Source organism: Herpailurus yagouaroundi, unplaced genomic scaffold (assembly GCF_014898765.1).
Source record: "Herpailurus yagouaroundi ecotype Mexico unplaced genomic scaffold, PumYag 100, whole genome shotgun sequence".
Lineage (NCBI taxonomy): Eukaryota > Metazoa > Chordata > Mammalia > Carnivora > Felidae > Herpailurus > Herpailurus yagouaroundi.
Window position 1 is genome coordinate 76,044,157 of NW_024412391.1, and position 21,690 is coordinate 76,065,846.

The window sequence follows — 21,690 nt, forward strand, 5'->3', positions numbered from 1 at the left end:
AGCTAAATTTATACCACCTGTTTTAATGTGTATATTGTCATGACCCACAGAGACTGCATTAAGTAATTAAGAGACAGACCACATAATGTCATTTGCTGTAACTGAATCTGTGGTTTCAATCAATAACCACCTGAAAGTGCCTGGGGCTACAGGATTAGGGCATAACCTGCTGAGTCAAGGCCTAGGGGGTCCAAATGAGGGTGCATTAATTTGTGACACCATCCTGCTGTTTTAAGTCTCTTTTCAATTAGTCATAAAAGAGCATAAACCAAGTTGTTAAAACCATCCAAGATAGATTCTTCCTTCCCTTAGAAAAGATCTGATATAGAGCTAAAGGTATAAGAAGACTGCCAGTAAAAATCATGCATTTTAACTGCCTTTCTAAGATGTAGCTTATCTCCTAAAGAAGGGCTGAATCATGTGATTGCTGCAGGCTTCCTTATTCTCTAAAGACCAAAAGAAATAGCCATTTTGAAGTGCTAATGTAACTATAAACACAATTCATTTTATTTGAGTTTTTATAGTTCCACCGGTAAAAGGGCTGTGCAGCTGTTGTTTGCTAAATTGTCATTTGTTGGGTTAAAAGTTCGTCCCACTCATCCAAAGTATGGTCACTGCTCAGGAATCAGATGACCACACCAGAGCTACATATTATATGGATCATATAATTTAATTTGGATCAGTTGCTTTCCAGATGCTAAAATCTGGTGTATTTATTAAAAATTGGCTTAAGCCCTGATTCACTCTGGAATTCAACTGAAACAGACTAATCGAATGGGACTCATCCCAACACATATGTCTCCTCCAAGCTGCTAGTGATTTAGGGTTTTGATGGCACGTAGTGACCATTGGGTAGATTTGTACTTATTCTAGGCAGTTCACATGCAATAGTGTTTCCACCCTACAAGAAATCTTGAGGTGGATGTTTCCCAAATGCATTTTCGGACAAAGGTCTTGTACAAAAGAAGAAAAGAACACTTTTACAAAGACCAAAGAATATTTCCTATTTAAGAATTTTGGATGGACATATTCAAGGGCTTTTTCAAACTCTACAGGGTGCTTTTGGAATATGTTTGGAATATAAACACATGTTTGCACATTGCCCAGCTGCCACCTGGCCTAGAGTATGACCTTTATAGCATTTTTGTATTTTGAAGCAAAAAGGAATCTTGGTGGTCACTGGGGTCAGACTGTCCTTTGCAGAAAAAAAAAATGGGACTAAGATAAGCTAAGTAATACACTTGCATGCATTTGATTTCCGTCCCAGCCTCCACATGCTCTCCCAGCGCCTCCTGGTTCTGTGGCAAGGATGCAACTCAGCAGCAGCATGGCACTTACTGGTGACCTTCTCTCCCTCCTGCTTTTATATTCACTTATCTCCCTTTCACTTCTGCCTGTTTTTTTTTTTTTTTTTTTTTTTTTTGGTTTTTCCTAAAATTACTCCTGCTCTCCCACTCCTATTTTCCTATCTTTCTTTTTGAAAACATCTCCCAACTCTATCACTAAGTTTTAATTATAGCAATAAGAATAGCCTGCAGAAATAAAACAAATACAAATCCTACTCAATAATTGCTCATATAATTTCTGACTCCTCTCAAGTTTCAAATGAGAGTGTTTATTGTCTATAGCATTTGTCTGAAAACTGTACTATCTTATGATATTTGAGGTCTTATTGTATTATATTTATTTTTACTTTTTTTATGTGTATATGTATACACAGAGACCTCAGATTACTTTGAATCCCCAAGAGTACCTAGTACAGTTCTGGACTATCTGATTATTTAAAGAGATTGATTTTATGTCTAGAACTTTTAGATCAGTGGCTTTGATTTAGAAAATCCAGTCGATCACATGGCTACTTCCAAATACTTTAGGGGGAATAAACACTTCCAAAATGCAGATTTACCTGTACCTTGAATGGCATAGGCATTTCAACACCCCATTTCATAATAAGGTGAGATAATCCTGGTATTTGATTTAGGCATTTTAAATTTTTAGGGATTTAACTTCCCTATTCAATTGAAGAAATTATCTCAACTCTTTCATTAAATCTTTGCTTCTACCACACACACACACACACACACACACACACACACACACACACACGCACACTACCTGGAGTGCAAATGTACCAAAGAAATAAGTTCATTTGAATCACTTTAATCATTAAAGTTTGTTAACCTTATCTTCAGTCCTATATATTCAGAATTTGTGTGATAGCTATAACAGAATGAATGTTAGAAATACCATGTTAGAATTACAGAAATGTGTTGCAATCCCCATCATTAATCATAATGGAAGTCTATAAATTAAGGAAGTAAGAATAACCCAGGATAACAAAAAGAGCTTAGGAAACAGCAACAGAAAATATTTGCAGTAAGACACTGATGGGGAAATGTGTCATGTGGAGTGCAAGTGTGACTAACAGAAGGTATAGTGGCCAGGAAGAGACTGAGGATGACAAAGTGACATAGAAGCTAGCAGGAAGGGTGTGAGGACTACACTGGCAGGAAATGCAATCGTTCCTGCGGATGGAATGACTGGAACACAGCACTAGAGCAGACTGACCCATGTTAGCCAATCATCATTGCTGACTCACGTAGGTCACAGAAATATGAAAGGTCAATGAGGGGCATATTGGATGATATAGATTGTACTGTGGGAGTACTGAAAGTTTAAAGAGAAATGGGCAGGATAAATTACTGAGATAATTTGTTTTGCTCTCATGGTGTCACTTCTCTTTTTACCTGGTCCTCATACTTCAAAGGAAGTAACCAGGCCATGGTATTCTCTTGCCCTTGAGGAGATTTGTGTAGCTTGAATGAAAGTCAAAATTGCCTTGGAAAAATTGGCTCTTTAAGATTCACTACATATTATGGGGTGCCTGGGTGGCTCAGTTGATTAAAGCATCTGACTCTTGATTTTGACTCAGGTCATGATCTCACGGTTTGTGGGATGGAGCCCCACATTGGGCTCTGCACTGGCAGCACGGAGCCTGCTTGGGATACTCTCTTCTCTCTTTTCTCTCTTTGCCCTTCTCCCTGTCCGTTCTCTCTCTCTCAATAAACAAACATTAAAAAATGATTCACTACATATTCTTCATATTGTGTTAAATAACTTTATATAAATTAACTTCATTGCCTGAGGAATTGCATTTAAAAGTATGTTTAAAGTTTATATGTCTAGTAATTTCCCAATTTTATTGAGATACAATTGATAAACAGCACTGTATAAGCTTAAGGTTATGGCATAATAATTGAACTTACATATATCATTGACACAATTACTACATTATGTAGTTATGTCATATAACCATTATCTTATATAGATATTTAAAAAGGAAAAGAAAAACTTTTTTTTCCTTATGGTGAGAATTTGGGATTCATAACAACATTTCTCATAACAACATTTATATACACCATACATACAGCAGTGTTACCTGTAGTCATCATGCTGTACCTTATGTTGCTAGTACCTACGTATTTTATAACTGGAAGTCTGTACCCTGGACCACCATCCTCCATAGGAATATGTTAATATGTTTATTAACTTTTGCATGTTACATCATGGTGTATGTCCCAGAAAATTTTTGAAAAATAAACGTATTGGGTTTTTATTTTCTAATTGTTGATATTACAGATTCCACATGCTTACATATACTATTGCTTTTCCATATACATGTTCTATCCAAGCTGGTCTGCTCACTGATATGTTCTGCATATTTCTTTCTGTAATCTTTTCCATTTCATTGGTGGCATGCCTTCTCCAGCCTCTTTGCAATGGTTGTAAGTCCAATCCATTGTCTGTAGCCTGTTTTCCTTTTCAACCCTTGCCCTGAATTTTCCTTTCATTTATTTTTTGTGTATTCATTACTTCTCTGGGCCTACTTTGCTCTGTTACTAAGATAGAAATATTAATATCAAACCCAGATAGTATTTGTGAATATTAGGTGAAGTCAGTGTAGGGAAACATTGAATAAGTGATTAAGCACTACAAAAATATAAATAATACCATTCATGTTTTGTTATATTTTGTTTTTCAATACATTGTTATGTTCTAATTATTTATGTTATTATTTGTTGTGTGGGTGTCACTGTTATCAGTTTGTGTACCTCCTGTGTGTATACATATTGCCTTTTCACTAGATTACTAGGACTTAAAGAAGGATTCACTGTTTATCTGTGGATCTTCCACCAGCACATAGATGGCATTTTGTACATGAGAGATCCTCAATGATGTTAATGGGATAATAAATTCTATTACATCATTGATTCTAATATTTGGATTTTGAATTTAAACTGTCCTATAAAGAATTTTAAAATTAAAACAGCGGAGTATAAATGATGGTCCAGAACTTATATGTAGTTTATTATGAGAAATGCTCAACCAAAGGGCACATCCTTTTGCACCGGTATGCTCCATTCCACCACCAACTCCTATAAATACATATCTTGAAGGAGTTTGTTGAATCTACTATAAAACACACTTCAGATCACGACTTCTCTAAGAGAACTACAGACCTCTCAGACACACCTAATCACATTCTCTGACTTATTTCTGTGACATGTTTCATCTATAGATTTTGTTTTACCTTCAATTATGTTTTAAATGCAATTACTTCATTTACATGGCTTTTCTCCTGTTATATGGTAACGCTTAAAGAGTAGTGATAGTGATTTTCATTCTTCTCTTCCCAGTCTCTACCACAGTGCTTGGCACATGCTGTGTCTATAATGTTCATGAAATTAGAATTAATTAAAATTAATTTGAGGAAATTAATCCTTTATATTGCTTGATAATTGCAAAAATGAAAAGACTTGAGATGAAAATTTGATCTGGGAAAAATATATATGCATTTATACCATTATGTAAGTTTCATCATCATAAAATTTTGATAAACTTAATGATAACAATATGCAAAGATGATATATTACCATCAAGCATAGAGTTGAAAAGAAAAAGGATTTCATGGTATCTACTAAATATAGTTCAGCCAATATCCATTTGTGATGCCATTAGTTACTACCTACTGGCTAGTGTTCAACCATAATCAGCAAATTAACACATTGTTTTCCTGATGATACTTCTATTTTCTGCCTAATGGTGTATTAAGTTGGCTCACATTGGGTGTCCTGATTAGAATCAATTGACACATCATAACATTGTTTATTGAGCATGGCAAATGTTTGCCTAAACTCTTTTGCTTTTGTGTCTTAAAATAAACAAATAAAAAGTGTGCTAAGGAGTCCTAATAAGAAAATTAAATTCTTCTGTTGAGAATAGGTGTTCTGTGTTCTAGTCCAAACCAGTGAACACTTTTTAGAATTTAAATTAACTTGAGTGTATTCCAGCATTAGATTCTGTGATCATAACCCTCTTCTTGAAACACTCTTTAGCTGGCTTCCTTGAGATTATTCCTTTAACACTAGGATATCCTTGTCCCTACCTGGCCACAGTTCAGTCTCTATTGCAAGTTCTGCCTATCCCTTAGAAGTTAGTTTTACTCTGATTTCTGTCTAAACGCTTCTTGTCCTCAGCTGGTGTCATACTGGTGACTTGAAAATCAAGATATTGGGGCTATCAGTGCTATTTTATTATTGTTTTTAGTTAAAATTGTGTCTTTTTTAGCCTGTGAATAAGTAATGACAATCTATATGCTTACAGTGAAAGTAAACCCACGAGAAGCATCTAGCACCTTGTCCTGCACTGGTGGTTAGTAAATGTTTCTTGAGTGCTAAGTGGATACTCCACAAAATATTTTTGACACAAATAATGATTTTTAAATTTTTTTTCAATGTTTATTTATTTTTGGGACAGAGAGAGACAAAGCATGAACGGGGGAGGGGCAGAGAGAGAGGGAGACACAGAATCGGAAACAGGCTCCAAGCTCTGAGCCATCAGCCCAGAGCCTGACGCGGGGCTCGAACTCACGGCCCGCGAGATCGTGACCTGGCTGAAGTCGGACGCTCAACCGACTGCACCACCCAGGCGCCCCGATAATGATTTTTTAAAAACACCTTTTGCATGATTGGAAAAATGAATAGTAAGTCTTTCTGTGGGCTTACAGAAGCTTCAGTTTTCTTTGTCTATAATTTTCATGTATTTTAAGATAATTTCCTATTGCCCTGAAATTGCTTTGGATAAATGTTGAGTTCTCAAGGCCATGGAAGTGACGATTGTGAGATTGCAGAAACCCCTTATTTCTTTTGTAATGGACTTTTGGTGTGTGCAGGGACCATCTTATTGAAGAAAGGTGAATCAGAAAAAAATTTGTGTGAAGGTAAAATTTGAGCAGCCATCCCAAATTGATTAAAAGTTCTCAAGTTATTTGGTGACTTAATCTGGAATTAAATAAGAAGTGTTGGTTTGCTGGCTTTTACTTGTTAAGATGCTCCCCAAAACTGATTTATTAGTCACCTTATTTCTGGAACATTCTAGTCTTAATAGTGGTAAAATGTTATGAAGTAATGACAAGGGAAGGGCAAAGCCATGGTTAATAGTCATTGTGCAATAAAACCAAGTCTATTCACCTTCAAGGCTCAGTTCAGGATCTGTTTAACAAGATTTTTTTTCCTAATAAAAGAGAAGTCAGGCAGTTCCTTAATTTTGAAATTGCATCATTTCTTATTATTCTGTTGGCCTGGCTTTTATATTCATAGTTCCTGTGATGTATATTATTAGTACAGTTTTAGAAGTAAAAGTCTAGAGACTAGTAATTATTATTGTATTTTGGCCTGAAAGTAGATTAAATTTTATAACTAGTAAAAATAATACTGCAATTAAATGTATAGTATGTACAAAACATGCCAAACTTATTTTAAAACATGTATCTTTTGTAAATTATTGAATATGAAAATTTCTTGCTATCCATAGAAATTTATTCACCAATTGGCATGAGGAATGTTAATGTGCTAAGCAAAAAGAGTAATATTAAGACTCTCAACATTGTGGGACTCACCTTTTTTTAAAGCATGGAAGTTATTTTATATTAAAAAAAAAAAACCATAAAATTCCTAAGTTACATTTGATGTAATTAAACCATGCACAATTTACTTTTAATAAGAATTAATAAGGATTTCGAAATGATTTGTGTGCATTTAAAAAAACATATCAGACTCGATAATAAAATCAAATTTTCCTTAATATTTTGCCAGAAGAAAAAAGGTCTTCTGTAAACTAACCAAAGTTCCTAGAGAATTGAAAGAACAATAATGCCACATAGAGAATAATGAATTAGCATCATTAGAGTAAGACGTACTTGATTCTGACTGAATTATGAAATGGCCAGCCAGTACCAGATACTGGAATTTGTCGTAAGTTACAGACTCACTTCAGACAGAAACATAGGTCAGAAATACCACTGTCATGATTATAGTGGACAAGCATTTTCTAAATTGTGAATAGTAGTGGACTATTAGAGTGTTATACAGTCTCTTATTGTATCTGATGCACCCTAAAAACATGGCTATTGTGGGCTCTGCACTGAGCGTGGAGCCTGCTTAAGATTCTCTCTCACACTCTCACTCTACCCCTCTCCCCAGCTCATGCTCTTTTTAAAAAGTAAACAAACAAAGATGTAAATAAAAACATGGCTTTCCCTCCTTTGTTTGAATAGAATAAAATTTTAAAAAGTGGAAGAATCAGCATAGAAAGTATTTTGAGGACATTTTTCAAGCTCTGTATTTGCTTCTCACATCTGTAATAAAACAAAAACATACCATAATATCTTAATCTTCGTTTCTACAATACACAGTATGTGAAACTAAAAAGATTCCACTTATATCAATTAATAAAAGAATGAAGTAAGGAGAATTAGTTGCTCTAGCAAAAAATAAATCCTTTTTAAATATCTCATTTCCAAAATGATTGCCTAAGGGTAGTCGTTCTCAAAGTCTGTTCTCTGGACCAGCAGTAGCATCACCTTTGTACTTGTTATAAATGCAGATTTTCAGGTCCCACCCACACCTACCTAATCAGAAAGTTCGAGGGTAGAGTCCATCAGTCTGAGTTTTGATAAGCTCCCCATGTAATTCTGATGTCCACTACAGTTTGAGAACAACTACCTTAAACCATGAGCATAAGTTAAAAGTAAAAGAGAAAGGTCTGAATTTCTGGGTAGACTCATTGGTTCTCATTGAGTCTCAGTCCTGCTTACTGATCCCATTTGGAGATGTTTTCAAGACTCCAGCCCAGATCAAATGAATCAGAATCTCTGCCTTAGCATGAGCATTTTTAAAAGTTCTCTGGTGGTTCTAATGAGCAACAGGCTTGACAGGCATGGTTATTAGTTCTCTGTGCTTGTTCTATAGGTCAACCATTTCCTGCATATTCAGGTTATTCATGTTGCACTTTTCCATTGATCCTGATTCCCTGATTTTCTTTGTTAACCCATTAACTGAGGTATAGAGAGCCAGGGGTAGCATGGATCAGCTTCCAGAGTAGTTATATATGCATTGCTCCCATTTTGGGCAAGAACTTTTATATCCAATTTAAAAATCAGCCCACTATCCTTTGGATTATTAAATAGACTTCACTACTGTTATTCTCACTCTGTCTTTTCCCTTTTCAGTCCGTTCTCCACATAATGCTGTAGCCAGCATTGTCTTTCTAAAATACATATCTGGTCATATTCACATTCTTAAAAAAGGGCTTGCAGGGTTGCACATAGGGTCCTGTTTCCTCTGTCCACTATTCTCCTCCCCAAATTCCTTTTATGCTGCAGCCATATGAAATGTTTAGTTTAGTTTGTTAGTTTGAACCCAGCATGTTTTCTCTGAACAGAGTACATGTTACCTGGAACACTGCTCCCTGACAAGTGGTCACCATTCACTCATTCATCCAAGACTTTAATGTGATTCTTCCATTTTAGCTGATCATCAGCCCTTGAGATAACACTCTCTGAGGCTCCTTAGAATCTCCCTTATGACAATTTGTTATATAGCTTGCTTAGTTTTCTGGAGTTCCCAGTGACTTAAAAATTAATGAAGGTATTGGGCGCCTGGGTGGTTTAGTTGGTTAAGCGTCCAAATTTGGCTCAGGTCATGATCTTGTGGTTTGTGAGTTCAAGCCCCGTGTCGGGCTCTGTGCTGACAGCTTAGAGCCTGGAGCCTGGTTCGGATTCTGTGTTTCCCTCTCTCTCTGCCCCTCTCCTGCTCATGCTCTCTCAAAGAAATAAACATTAAAAATAAATAAATAAACATTAATTTTTTTTATTAATGAAGGTATTATTCATGTATTTATTGTTAATTTTTTGCATCTAACATAGAGCCTAATCATAACATTTCCAATAAAATTTATTATGTAGGTGAAAGACTATTAACACAATTAAATAATAAAAGTAAATAAGAAATGCACCAAAGGAAAAACAAAAAGGCAGTATAGAGTCAGGAGTGAAAGTTGTGCATTAACTGTACTGTGATAGACAAAGGGCCCAGATGGCTCATCTCCCAGGTAAATGGCCTTTTTCGTACACCAGCTTGACACTTTAATCCTTTCCTTTCCATCTTGCATGAAAATACTATCTTCTGACAAAACATTTCAGAGATGCCATTGTTTTATTAAAAGGAATTAATAGGTCAGCATTTCCTATACTGTGTTCCTGAAGCATTAGATACACAAGATTTTAATAGATATTTTATATAAAAATATTCTCTGGCCAAATAATTTTGGGAGATATTAGATTAAGTTAAGTAGGATTTATTATGCTAAACTATTTTGTTAATCTCCAAAAGAGAAAAATTATAAGCATTTATTTGGATTTTTTTTTTGAGAGACATCTAGCAGAGGTACTCACCAATTAATTGAAACAGTTTGAAAAACAATAGTTTAAAAGTATCAACAAAACTCTAAGAAAGTTGAGGGGCAAAAAGGGAGAGGGTGTTGCAGAGAGGTTTCCTCCATCCTAAGGAAATTAACTGATCAGAATTATTTTCTGATCCATGGAACTTTGTGAGCTTGAAAAAAAAAACCTATATATACAAGTATTTTTTAAAATTTTTATAAGGGTATATAATTTATTAGATTTACATAAAATTTTCCGATTAATCAGCCTCATTAATATTGTAAAAAGAACGTCAAAAATCAACACATCATATAGAAATTCACATTGATTGCCAAACTAAAGTTAAAATATCTTACTGCTATTTTAACATATTTTAGAAAGATACTTTGAGCCTTTTTAAAAACTACCTTGGGAATAAAGAATTGACCAATTTGTGTGTTGTCAAGGCTATTTAAAAGTATGTATTAAATATATAAATATACTGCATATAGTATACAATATAAGCATAAGATATTAATCTTTCTGTAACTACACATTTTTGTTGAACATGCAAGTCACTGTAGTGCATAGATTTTCTGAAATGTAAAGTCTATAAATGCATAACAGTTCAGAGCAAAAGTATAAATAACAATGTTGGCTGAAATAGACAAGGAAAACAAAGATACTGGAGAGACCTAATTTGGCCCTGAGGGAGAATAATACGGGACCTTTTTAGAGTCTTGAAACTTGGAGTTTAGATTATATTGAACAGTGGAATGGGGCAGCATTCCTTTCCAAAGTTAAACTTTGAGTGTCTGTGGGTAGCATTAGTGGGTACCCTACCCTGTGTGCATTTGTAGTTAGGAGGCTTCTGGGAGAAAAGGCACTGACACCTCAATCATTGAGATTTGAAGGCATAAAAGCCTAATTGCCTGGTTAGAGTGCAAAAGACTGAGTTAATCTTGTCATTCTCAGACTCCCCTCAGTAAGGGAAGCTGGATCACTAAAGAACACTTAGTGCAAAGGTCTAAGTTATCTGGGGAAAGTGACTTTTCAGGCACATTGTATGCTTAATTCCAGAACTTCTCTGAATGACTCTTCTGGCACAGAGGGAAAATTTAGAGATAGTCACTGTGACCGGCTCATGTCATTAAAGCCATTTCAAGTTTCTCTTATATACGGGGAACATGGAAGTGTAGAATCCTAACTGGGCTTACTTTAGAGGGGCCTAGTGGGCAGTGTGTATGTGTGTGTGTGTGTGTGTGTGTGTGTGCGCGCGCGCATTGTACATGTACACATGTGTTCATGCTTCATCAATATTTCCACCGAGGAAATGTTCCTCTTCCTTTCATAGTGATATCAGTCCATAGTCCCACCCTCTCCTAGCTACAGGACTAGGCCCCAGATTTGGCCTAGCTCACCGGGATAAACTATATCCCCAGTCAAGGAGTGTGGTATTCCAACAGGTAGACATGGAACACTAGCAAGACCAGAGTCCTTCATGAGATTAGATAGACGCTGGTAAAGAGAGAGGCTTGCTATCTTTTGATTCATAAAATATGTAGATAGTGAGCTGAGGCTGACACACATCCTCTTTCCTAACATGTGCCTAAGAATGAAGTTATCACTGGGGCACCTGGGTGGCTCAGTCAGTTAAGTGTCTGACTCTTGATCTCTGGTTAGGTCTTGATCTCAGGGTTATGAGTTTGAGTTCCACATTAGGCTCTGGGCTGGGTGTGAAGCCTACTTAAAAAAAAAAAAAGAATGAAGTTGTCGCATAGAGGAAAGCAAGAGTCCAGATACAGAGAAACTGAGTCAGGCAGCTTTGTCAGAGACTCCAGATTGAAATGTGCTCTAAGTCTACCCCATGCTTTGACTTCCCATGTGCATAAATCAACACTTTATTTATTTACTTATTTATCCACTTATTTAAGCTAGCTTCAATTTGTTTTTGGTTTCTTTTAGAGAGAGGCGTTTACTAATGGATACATCTTTTCACAAAGAGGAGGCAGGAAATGGATGAGGTCACTGGTAGAAGTTTTCCTCAGGATCTTGGGGAGCATGGCATTATGGATTCAGGAAGAGGTGTTTGATGTTTAGGTGAGCCACAGACTTGAAGAATTGCTTAGGGCTTCCAGCAAAGTTAGCAGTAACGTTTTATGTACAGTTGGACCACTAGAAAGAATAGCCATCAATCACTGGCAATGTCACATGGGCCATACTCAGCCAATGGAAGGAAGGGGTTTGGAAATGGAGTTTGGCCTGTAGGAGCCTGCCTTGTGGTATTGCTCCCTTGGTATCTGAAGGGTGAGTCCAATGACAAATAGTTCATTATTCACCACAAGCACACGTTGAAAATTTTTAGAACGGAAGTCCTTATAAACATTGTAATTTCTGTAAGCAAGCTTGGTAGAGCCTTATAGCTACTGTGATTTAAGGTACAGTTTTAAGTGTATCTCAGATTTCTTACATTGAAAAGAAGCGAGGAGAAGTCATTCCAGAGAAAGGGAAGTATTGACGATGAAACCTGGGTAATTCATAAGGCTTGGAGAGAACATTAGACTGACAAAACAAGGTGAAATTTTGGAAGGGGGTGTGAGAAATAAGCCTGGCTAGTTAGAAGTTATGGTGCAGTTTGTCAGAGAAATTTGAGTTTAATGTGAAATGGTACAAGGAGGGTTTTATTATCACCAAATAAATGTGTGCTGTAGGCACAGAGCCAGATGTGGGTCTCAGTCTTGCAAACCCTGAGATCTTGACCTGAGCTGAAATCAAGAGTCAGACGCTCAACTGACTGAGCCACCCAGGCACCCCATATATTACCAAATAATATAAATTTAGCATCATTTATTTAACTTGGTTTCAATAAAAATGCAATCACACTTCTTACTTTCTAGCTAGTTGTTTGAGTTTTCAGGTTTCCTTCTATAGTATAAGATCCTTTATTTCTCTTTTTAAGATGTCCCACCAAACTCCCACCCCACCCCCATGCTGAATTGTCCAAGAACCAAGGGCTTACACATAAAGGATATTAGTTCTGCTTCCAAACACCAGATAGTAAGAGAAGACAGTAAGGTCAGGTTAGCCCACAACCACAGTTGGTTTGATAATGAGCATCTCACATAATCAGATGTTTCTTCCTTCCTTCAGAAATGTCCTTTTAGTCCAGATACCCACACAAGATGGCAGTGGTGGCCATCTTCCAGCTTCAAGGATGCAGATCTTAAATAACATTTGTCTTCTAGATGTTGTTTTCAAAAGCAGGACACCATACCACAGTGGCTGGGGGTCTTAACTCATGCTGACTCACAAGAAAGCTAGAGCACAGGGATGTTCTTAGAGAGTAAACTCCAAATTCCACAAGCTCTGCCTCCCAGCAGCTGATTATGGAGTAAATTTTGCTGCCCTCCTGCAAATTGGCTACAGGCTGAATGATATCTGATGTTCTCGAGAATGTGGATAAACTGCAACCTTTGTAAAATGCTGATCAGAGTACAAATTGCTAAACCCACCTTGAAAAGCAATTTCACATTTAACAATTTTCAAGATGCATATATATAATAATTCTCCCTAAATATAAGCTCATGATGAGCATGATGTTCGGCAATGGAGAATGACTACAAAAATTATGGTCATGCAGTCGATTAAAATTCAATAGCAAAAATGAATGAACAAGAGCTACACATGTCAACATAGATAAATCTCACAACAACAAAATCAAAGCATAGAAGAACACATGCAGCCTGAGGCCATTTATCATTTCAAAAATATGAAAAACTGGAAAGTGTAGTTAAAGAATATGTACATGTTTGGTAAATCAATAAAGTAACACATGGATTGATAAACACAAACTTCAGGATCCTGGTTAGCTCTAGAGAGGATGGAGAGAGCTGTGATTGGAGTTAGGTGTATGGAGGCTCCAAAGATAGTAACTCTATGTAATATAGATAACATAAGTGTTTCATTATTTAAACCATACATACACACTGTATGTTTTATGCATTCCCATCTACATACAAACACAAATAGAATTTCATAATGACAAAACTTTTAAAGCATCATTTTAGTGGGCTCTGTAGTTATATAAGCACAAATCCAGTCAGAAAACCTTGGTCTCTGGCTCACAAACTACAGGGAGCTGAAGAACTATTTGCATAAGAATCTCAGGGGCTTTCTGAGAGTGAAAGACCATAATAGCAACTCCTCCCTAGCTGTTCTCTACACACAACCACATATACTTGTGACCAGACCATGAGACACTGGGAGAGCCTCCTTATACAAAAGCCTTCCTGTGGACAATGACCACTCACATCTTCTTCCAGGAGTTTTACCTCCAGGTCTCTCCCTTCCAGGTGACCATGGCTCAAAAGTGTCTGCCTGTGTGCCCATCTACTCCACATTTGTTCAACATTTCTATTCTTCTAACTTCTTCTATCCTTCTCTTTTCCTTTTTTCACCTACTTCCCTGTTTGTTGTTTGTTTTTGTTTGTTGTTTTTTATTATCTACTTACCAAATTCTTTATATTTTTAAAGTTTATTTATCTTGAGAGAGAGAGAGCGAGCAAGTGCGGGAGGTTACAGAGAGAGAGAGAGAGAGAGAGAGAGAGAGAGAGAATCTGACGCAGGTTCTGCACTGTCAGCACAGAGCCTGACACTGGGCTCGAACTCACAAACCATGACCCAAAATCAAGAGTTGGATGCTTACCCGGCTGACCCACCCAGGCATCCCTCTACTTGCAAAGTTCTTACAGTTCAAAGTAATTGAGAAGAAATGGGGTGGGACGAAGAGAAAAATAGGAGGAAATACTTAAAAAAAAAAACTGTTCTAAATCTACTCATTATGTCCCTGTAGATGTTTGAGGGGGACAATGCCTCCTTCATTCAGTAAGTATAGCAAATGTAAAAAAAAAAGTTTTGTTTTGTATCAAGACTTATCATAGTCTTTAAAAATCTAAGAGGAGAGGGGTGCCTGGGTGGCTCAGTCAGTTAAGTGGCCGACTTTGCTTCAGGTCATGATCTCATGGTCCATGAGTTCGAGCCCTGTGTCAGGCTCTGTGCTGATGGCTCGGAGCCTGGAGCCTGCTTCTGTTCCTGTGTCTCCCTCTCTCTCTGCCCCTCCCCCCATTCGTGCTCTGTCTCTCTCTGCCTTTCAAAAATGAATAAATGTTAAAATTTAAAAAATACTCTCAGAGGAGAAGCTAGTATGCTTTTAATTCCCAAATTTGTTTAGCAAGTATCTCCCCTCTTTTTCAAGTACCTATCTTGAATAATACTATGTGCAGTGAAATAATGATGGAAAATACTGAGTTTGAATTACTACCAAGAGTGTTCTTATAGTAAAAGCAGGAGTTAAGTGTTATGCTTTTTTTTTTTTTACAGTAAATGTCAGTAATAAAAAATTTTACTGAATTCTCCTTTCTTTTTTTAAATTTTTATTTTAATTCCAGTTAGTTAACATGCACTGTTATATTAGTTTCAGGTATACAATGTAGTGATTCAACAATTCCATACATTACCCTGGGCTCATCAGACGTGCACACCTTAATCCCCATCACCTATTTCACACATCTCCCCCTTCACCTCCTCTCTGGTAACCATCAGTTCTCTATACATGAGTCTGTTTCTTGGTTTCTGTCTCCCTTGTTCCCCTGTGCTCATTTTTTTTGATTCTTAAATTCCACATATGAGTGAAATCAATGGTATTTGCCTTTCTCTGACTTATTTCACTTAGCATTATGCTTTCTAGCTCCATCCATGTTGTTGCAAATGGCAAGATTTCATTCTTTTTTATGGCTTAGTAATATTCCATTGTGTATATGTATGTGTATATATATATTCATGTACATACATATATATATATTCCTATATAGATACACACACGTACACCACTTCTTCTTTATCTGTTCTTCCACTTTTGACACTTGGACTGCTTCCATATTTTGGTTATTTTAAATAATGCTGCTATAAACAAAGGGGTGAATATATCCCTTTGAATTAGTGCTTTTTTATTCTTTGGGTAAATATCCACTATTGTTATTCCTGGATAGTAGAGTAGCTCTATTCTTTTTTAAAATTTTTAATGTCTATTTATTTTTGAGAGAGAGAGAGAGAGAGACCGAGAACGAGCAGAGAGAGAGGGCGACACAGAATCCGAAGTAGGTTCCAGGCTCTGAGCTGTTTGCATAGAGCCTGATGTGGGGCTCAAACCCACAAAACATGAGATCATGACTGGAGTAGATCTGTTTTTAACTTTTCAAGGAAACACCATACTATTTTCAACAGTGGCTGCACCAGTTTGCATTCCCACCAGAAGTGCCAGAGGGTTCCCCTTTTTCCATATCCTTCCTAGCATCTGTTTTTGTTGTTGTTGATTTTAGCCATTCTGACAGGTATGAAGTGATATTGCATTGTAGTTTTGATTGCTTTTCCCTGATGATAAGTGATAATGAGCATCTTCTCATGTGTTTGTTTGCTACATGTCTTGGAGAAATGTGTGTTCATGTTTTCTTCCCATTTTTTCATTTAATTACTTAGGGGTGGTTGGTGTTGACTTGTGTAAGTTCTTTGTATATTTTGGACACTAACCCTTTATTTGTTATGTCATTTGTGAATATCTTCACCATCTGGTAGGTTGTCTTTTAATTTTGTTGATTGTTTCCTTTGTTGTGCAGAAACTTTTTATTTTGATACAGTCCTAATAGTTTATTTTTGCTTTTGCTTCACTTGCCTCAGGGGAACTATCTAGAAAAAAAAAAAAGTTGCTATGGCCAGTGTCAGAGAAGTTACTGTCTGTGCTCTCTTCTAGGATTTTTAAGATTTCAGGTCTCAAATTTAGGTCTTTCAACCATTTTGAATTTATTTTTGTGTGTGGTGTAAGAAAGTTGTCCAGTTTCATTCTTTTGCATGTAGCTGTCCAGGTTCTTCAACACCATTTGTAGGAGCAATTGTGGTTTTTTTTTTTTTCCCAGTAGATATTCTTTCCTGCTTTGTTAAAGATGAACTGACCATATAATTGTGGGTTTATTTCTGGGTTTTTCTATTCTGTTCTATTGATCCCTGCATCCATTTTTGTGACAGAATCATACTTTTCAGATTACTACAGCTTTGTAATGTAACTTGAAGGCCAGAATTGTAATGCTTCTAGCTTTCTTTTTCTTTTTCAGTATTACTTTTGCTATTCAGGGTTTTTTTGTGCTACAAACTTAAGGATTGTTTGTTCTAGTTCTGTGAAAAATGCTGTTAGTTTTGATATGGATTGCATTAAATGTGTAGATTGCTTTGGGTAGTATAGACATTTAAAGAATATTTGTTCTTCCAATCCACAAGCATGGGATATGTTTCCATTTCTATGTCTTCAGTTTCTTTCACCAGTGTTTTATAGTTTTCAAAGTACAGATCTTCCACCTCTTTGGTTAAGTTTATTGCTAGGTATCTTACTATTTTGGGTGTAATTACAAATGGAAATGTTTTCTTAATGTCTCTTCTGATTAATTATTGGTTTCTGTACATTGATTTTGTATCCTGTGACTTTACTGAATCATTTATTGGTTTTAGCCATTGTTTGGTGGAGTCTTTCAGGTTTACTATTTATAGTATCGTGTCATCTGCACGCAGCGAAGTTTTATTTCTTCCTTATTGATTTGGATGCCTTGTTGTCATCTAACTGCTGTGGCTAGAACTTCCAGTTCTGTGTGGAATAAAAGTGGTGAAAGAAACCTTGTCTTATTCCTGAACTGAAGGGAAAAGCTCTCAGTTTTCCCCCATTAAGGATGATGTTCACTGTGGACTTTTCATATATGGCCTTTATTATGTTGAGGTGTGTTCCCTGTAAATTTACTTTGTTGGGAATTTTTTTATCACGAATGGATGTTGTACTTTGTCAAATGCTTTCTCTGCCTCCATTTAAATGATCACATGTTTCTTATCTTTTCTCTTGTTGATGTAATGTATCATGTTGATTGCTTTGTGAGTATTGAACCACCCTCGCAAACACAGAAATAAATTTCACTTGATCGTGGTAAATGATTTTTTTAAATGTATTGTTGGATTTGGTTTGTTAGTATTTTGTTGAGGAATTTTGCATTTCTGTTCATCAGAGACAGCGGTCTATGGTTTTATAATTTGTATGTGATGTCTTTATCAGAATAATGCTGGCCTCATAGAATGATTTTGGAATTTTTCCTTCCTTTTCTGTTTTTTTGGAATAGTTGAGAAGAATAGGTATTTCCTCTTTAAAATTTTTTTAATGTTCATTTATTTTTGAGAGAGAGACAGAGCATGAGTGGCGGAGGGGCAGAAAGAGAGGGAGACACAGAATCTGTAGCAGACTCCAGGCTCTGAGTTGTCAGCACAGAGCCCGATGCGGGGCTTGAACTCACCAACCGTGAGATCATGACCTGAGCTGAAGTTGGATGCTCAACCAACTGAGCCACCCAGCCACCCCTCCTCTTGTTGAAATGCTTGGTAGAATTTGCCTGTGAAGCCATCTGGTCTTGGACTTATGTTTATTGGGAGTTTTTGATTTATGGGTCAATTCTTTGTTTGTAATAATTCTGCTCAAATTTTCTATTTCTTCCTGCTTCCTGTTTTGTGAGATTATATGTTTCTAGGAATTTACACATTTTTTCTAGGTTGTCCAATTTGTTGCATGTACTTTTCCATAATATTCTCTTATATTTGTATTATAATTTGTATTTCTATGGTGTTGGCTGTTATTTCTGCTCTCCCATTTGTGATTTTATTTTAGTCTTTTTTATTTCTTGACAGCTCTGGCCAGCATTTTATCAGTGTTACTGATTTTTGTTTTCAAAGAATCAGCTCCTGGTTTCATTGATCTATTCTACTGGGTTATTTTGTTTTGTTGTTTTGTTTTGTTTTAGTGTCTATAGCATTTATTTCTGCTCTGATCTTTATGATTTCTTTACTTCCTCTGTTGTTGTTGTTGTTGTTGTTGTTGTTGTTCTTTTCTTGGCATCTTTCAGTGTAAGGTTAGGGTGTTTATTGGAAAATTTTCTTGCTAGTTGAAATAGACCTGTATTGCTATAAACTTCCCTCCTAGAACAGTTTTCACTGCATCCCAAAGATTTTGAACTGTTGTGTTTTCATTTTCCTTTGTCTTCATATATTTTTTTTTATTTCCTCTTTGATTTCTTGGTTGACTAGGCTTTCTTGATTTCTTGGCTTCACATTTAGTAGCATGTTATTTAACCTCCTTGTATTTGTGTGTGTGTGTGTGTGTGTGTGTGTGTGTGTGTGTGTGTGTTTTACAGATTATTTCTTGTGTTTTATTTCCAGTTGCATAGTGTTGTGGTCAGAAAAGATGCATGGTATGACTTCAATCTTTTTGAACTTGTTGAGACTTGTTTTATAGCCTAATATTTAATCTATTCTGGAGAATGTTCCACGTGTACTTGAAAACAATGTGTTCTGTTTTAGGATGGAATGTTCTGAATATATCTATGAAGTCCATCTGGTCCAGTGTGTCATTCAAATTCCAATGGCATTTTTTGTATAACCAGAACAAATAGTTATAAAAATTTTATGGAGCCACAAAAGACTATGAGTAGCCAAAACAGTCCTTTTTTAAACTTAGTTTTATTTACTTAAAGTTTATTTATTTATTTTGAGAGAGAGAGAGCAAGAGCATGAGCAGGGGAGGGGTAGGAGGGGGGAAGAGAGAGAGAATCCCAAGCAGGCCATTTGTTGTCAGAGCAGAGCCTAATGCAGGGCTTAATCTCATGAACCATGAGATCATGACCTGAGCTAAAACCAAGAGTTGATCACTTAAGTGACTGAATCACTCAGATGCTCCCAAAGCATTCTTGAAAAAGAAGAACAAAACTGGAACTATCATTGTCACAGATTTCAAGATATACTATAAAGTTAGAGTAATCAAAAAAGTATGGTTTTGGTACAAAAGCAGACACACAGATCAATGGAACAGAATAAGGAGTCCAGAAATAAACCCATGATTATGGTCAACTAATCTCTGACAAAGCAGAAAGGAATATGCAATGAAAAAAGTCTCTTCAGTAAATGATGTTGGGAAAACTGGACGGCTACATGCAAAACAATGAAACTGGACAACTTTCGTACACTACATACAAAAATAAACTCAAAATAAATTAAGGACCCAAATGTGACATGTGAACCCATAAAAATCCTAGAAGAGAATACAGGCAGTAATTTATTTGACATTGGCCATGGTAATATTTTTATAGATGTCTCTTGACACAAGGGAAACAAAAGCAAAAATTAATTATTAGGACTACATCAAAAGAAAAAGCTTCTGGGGCGCCTGGGTGGCGCAGTCGGTTAAGCGTCCGACTTCAGCCAGGTCACCATCTCGCGGTCCGGGAGTTCGAGCCCCGCGTCAGGCTCTGGGCTGATGGCTTGGAGCCTGGAGCCTGTTTCCGATTCTGTGTCTCCCTCTCTCTCTGCCCCTCCCCCGTTCATGCTTTGTCTCTCTCTGTCCCAAAAATAAATAAACATTGAAAAAAAAATTAAAAAAAAAAAAAAGCTTCTGCACAGCAAAGGGAACAGTCAATAAAACCAGAAGGCATCCTGCTGAATGGGGAAGATATTCACAAATGACATATCCAATAAAGTGTTAGTATCCAAAATATATAAATAAGTGGGGGCCTTCCTGGCTCACTTGGTAGAGCATGCAATTCTCAACCTGAAGGTTGTGAGTTCAAGCTCCACATTGGGCATGGAACCTACTTAAAAAAGAAAAAAGAAAAGAAAAAAAAAAAGAACTTATACAACTCAAACTAAAACAATCTCCCCAAATAATCTAATTAAAAATGGGCAGAAGATATGAACACACATATCTCCAAAGAAGACATCCAGATGGCCAACAGACACATGAAAGATGCTCAACATCACTCATCATCAGTAAAATACAAATCAAAACCACTATGAGATACCACCTCACACCTGTCAGAATGGCTAAAATAAAAAGAAAAAAGAAAAATAACAAGTGTTGGTGAGAATGTGGAAAAATAGGAAACTTGTACACTGTTGGTGAGTATGAAAACCATTGCAGCCAGTGTGGAAACAGTATGGAAAGTCCTCAAAAAATTAAAAATAGGGACGCCTGGATGGCTCAGTCAGGTAAGTGTCTGACATCAGCTCAGGTCATGATCTCACAGTTTGTGAGTTCGAGCCCTGCATTGGGCTCTATGCAGCTTGGAGCCTTGAGCCTGCTTTGGATTCTCTGTCTTCCTCTCTTTCTTCCCCTCCCCTGCTTGTGCTCTGTCTCTCTTTCTCTCAGAAATAAACAAACATTCAAAATTTTTTTTTAATATTTGAAATTCTTTGTCTAATAGTTCGTAGATCTCCCTTTCTTCAGGGTCAGTTATTGGAGCTTTATTAATTTCTGTTGGTGATATCATGCTTATCTCATTGTTTGTAACTCTTCATTGCCTATGTTTTATCTGTGCATTTGAGTAAGTGGTCTTCTTCTCCAGACTTTGCAGTTTGGTTTTCTTCGATATGTTTGTTTGTAATGTCCTTTGCTGATGGACTTACTATCAGGGCCTATTCTGTGAAAAGGCTACTTTCCACACTCTGAGGTGGGCAGTGGTAGAACGTCTGGCTGAGAGCAGTTGTATAGGACTGTTGGCTTGGGTTTCTGCCCAAGTGAGGATGTAGAATGGGTTCTGCAGTTGCATGGGTTCTCTGGTCAGGTGTACCAGATGGTCAGACTTAGTAGTACACTCAGCGATAAATGGAGCTATGATTTAGCTTTCCTAAACTTACAGATCAACCAAATGGGCTCCAGTGTTTACATGGCTCATTGTTTAATAACCCAAATCAGGCAAGCCTGGGAACTGAATTCCCTGGCCTCATAGATCACTGATGTTGCTCTGCAGATGGGGAAAACTATGGGCTGTGCTCTGTATTCAAGTGTTTCTGTAAGCAAGGCT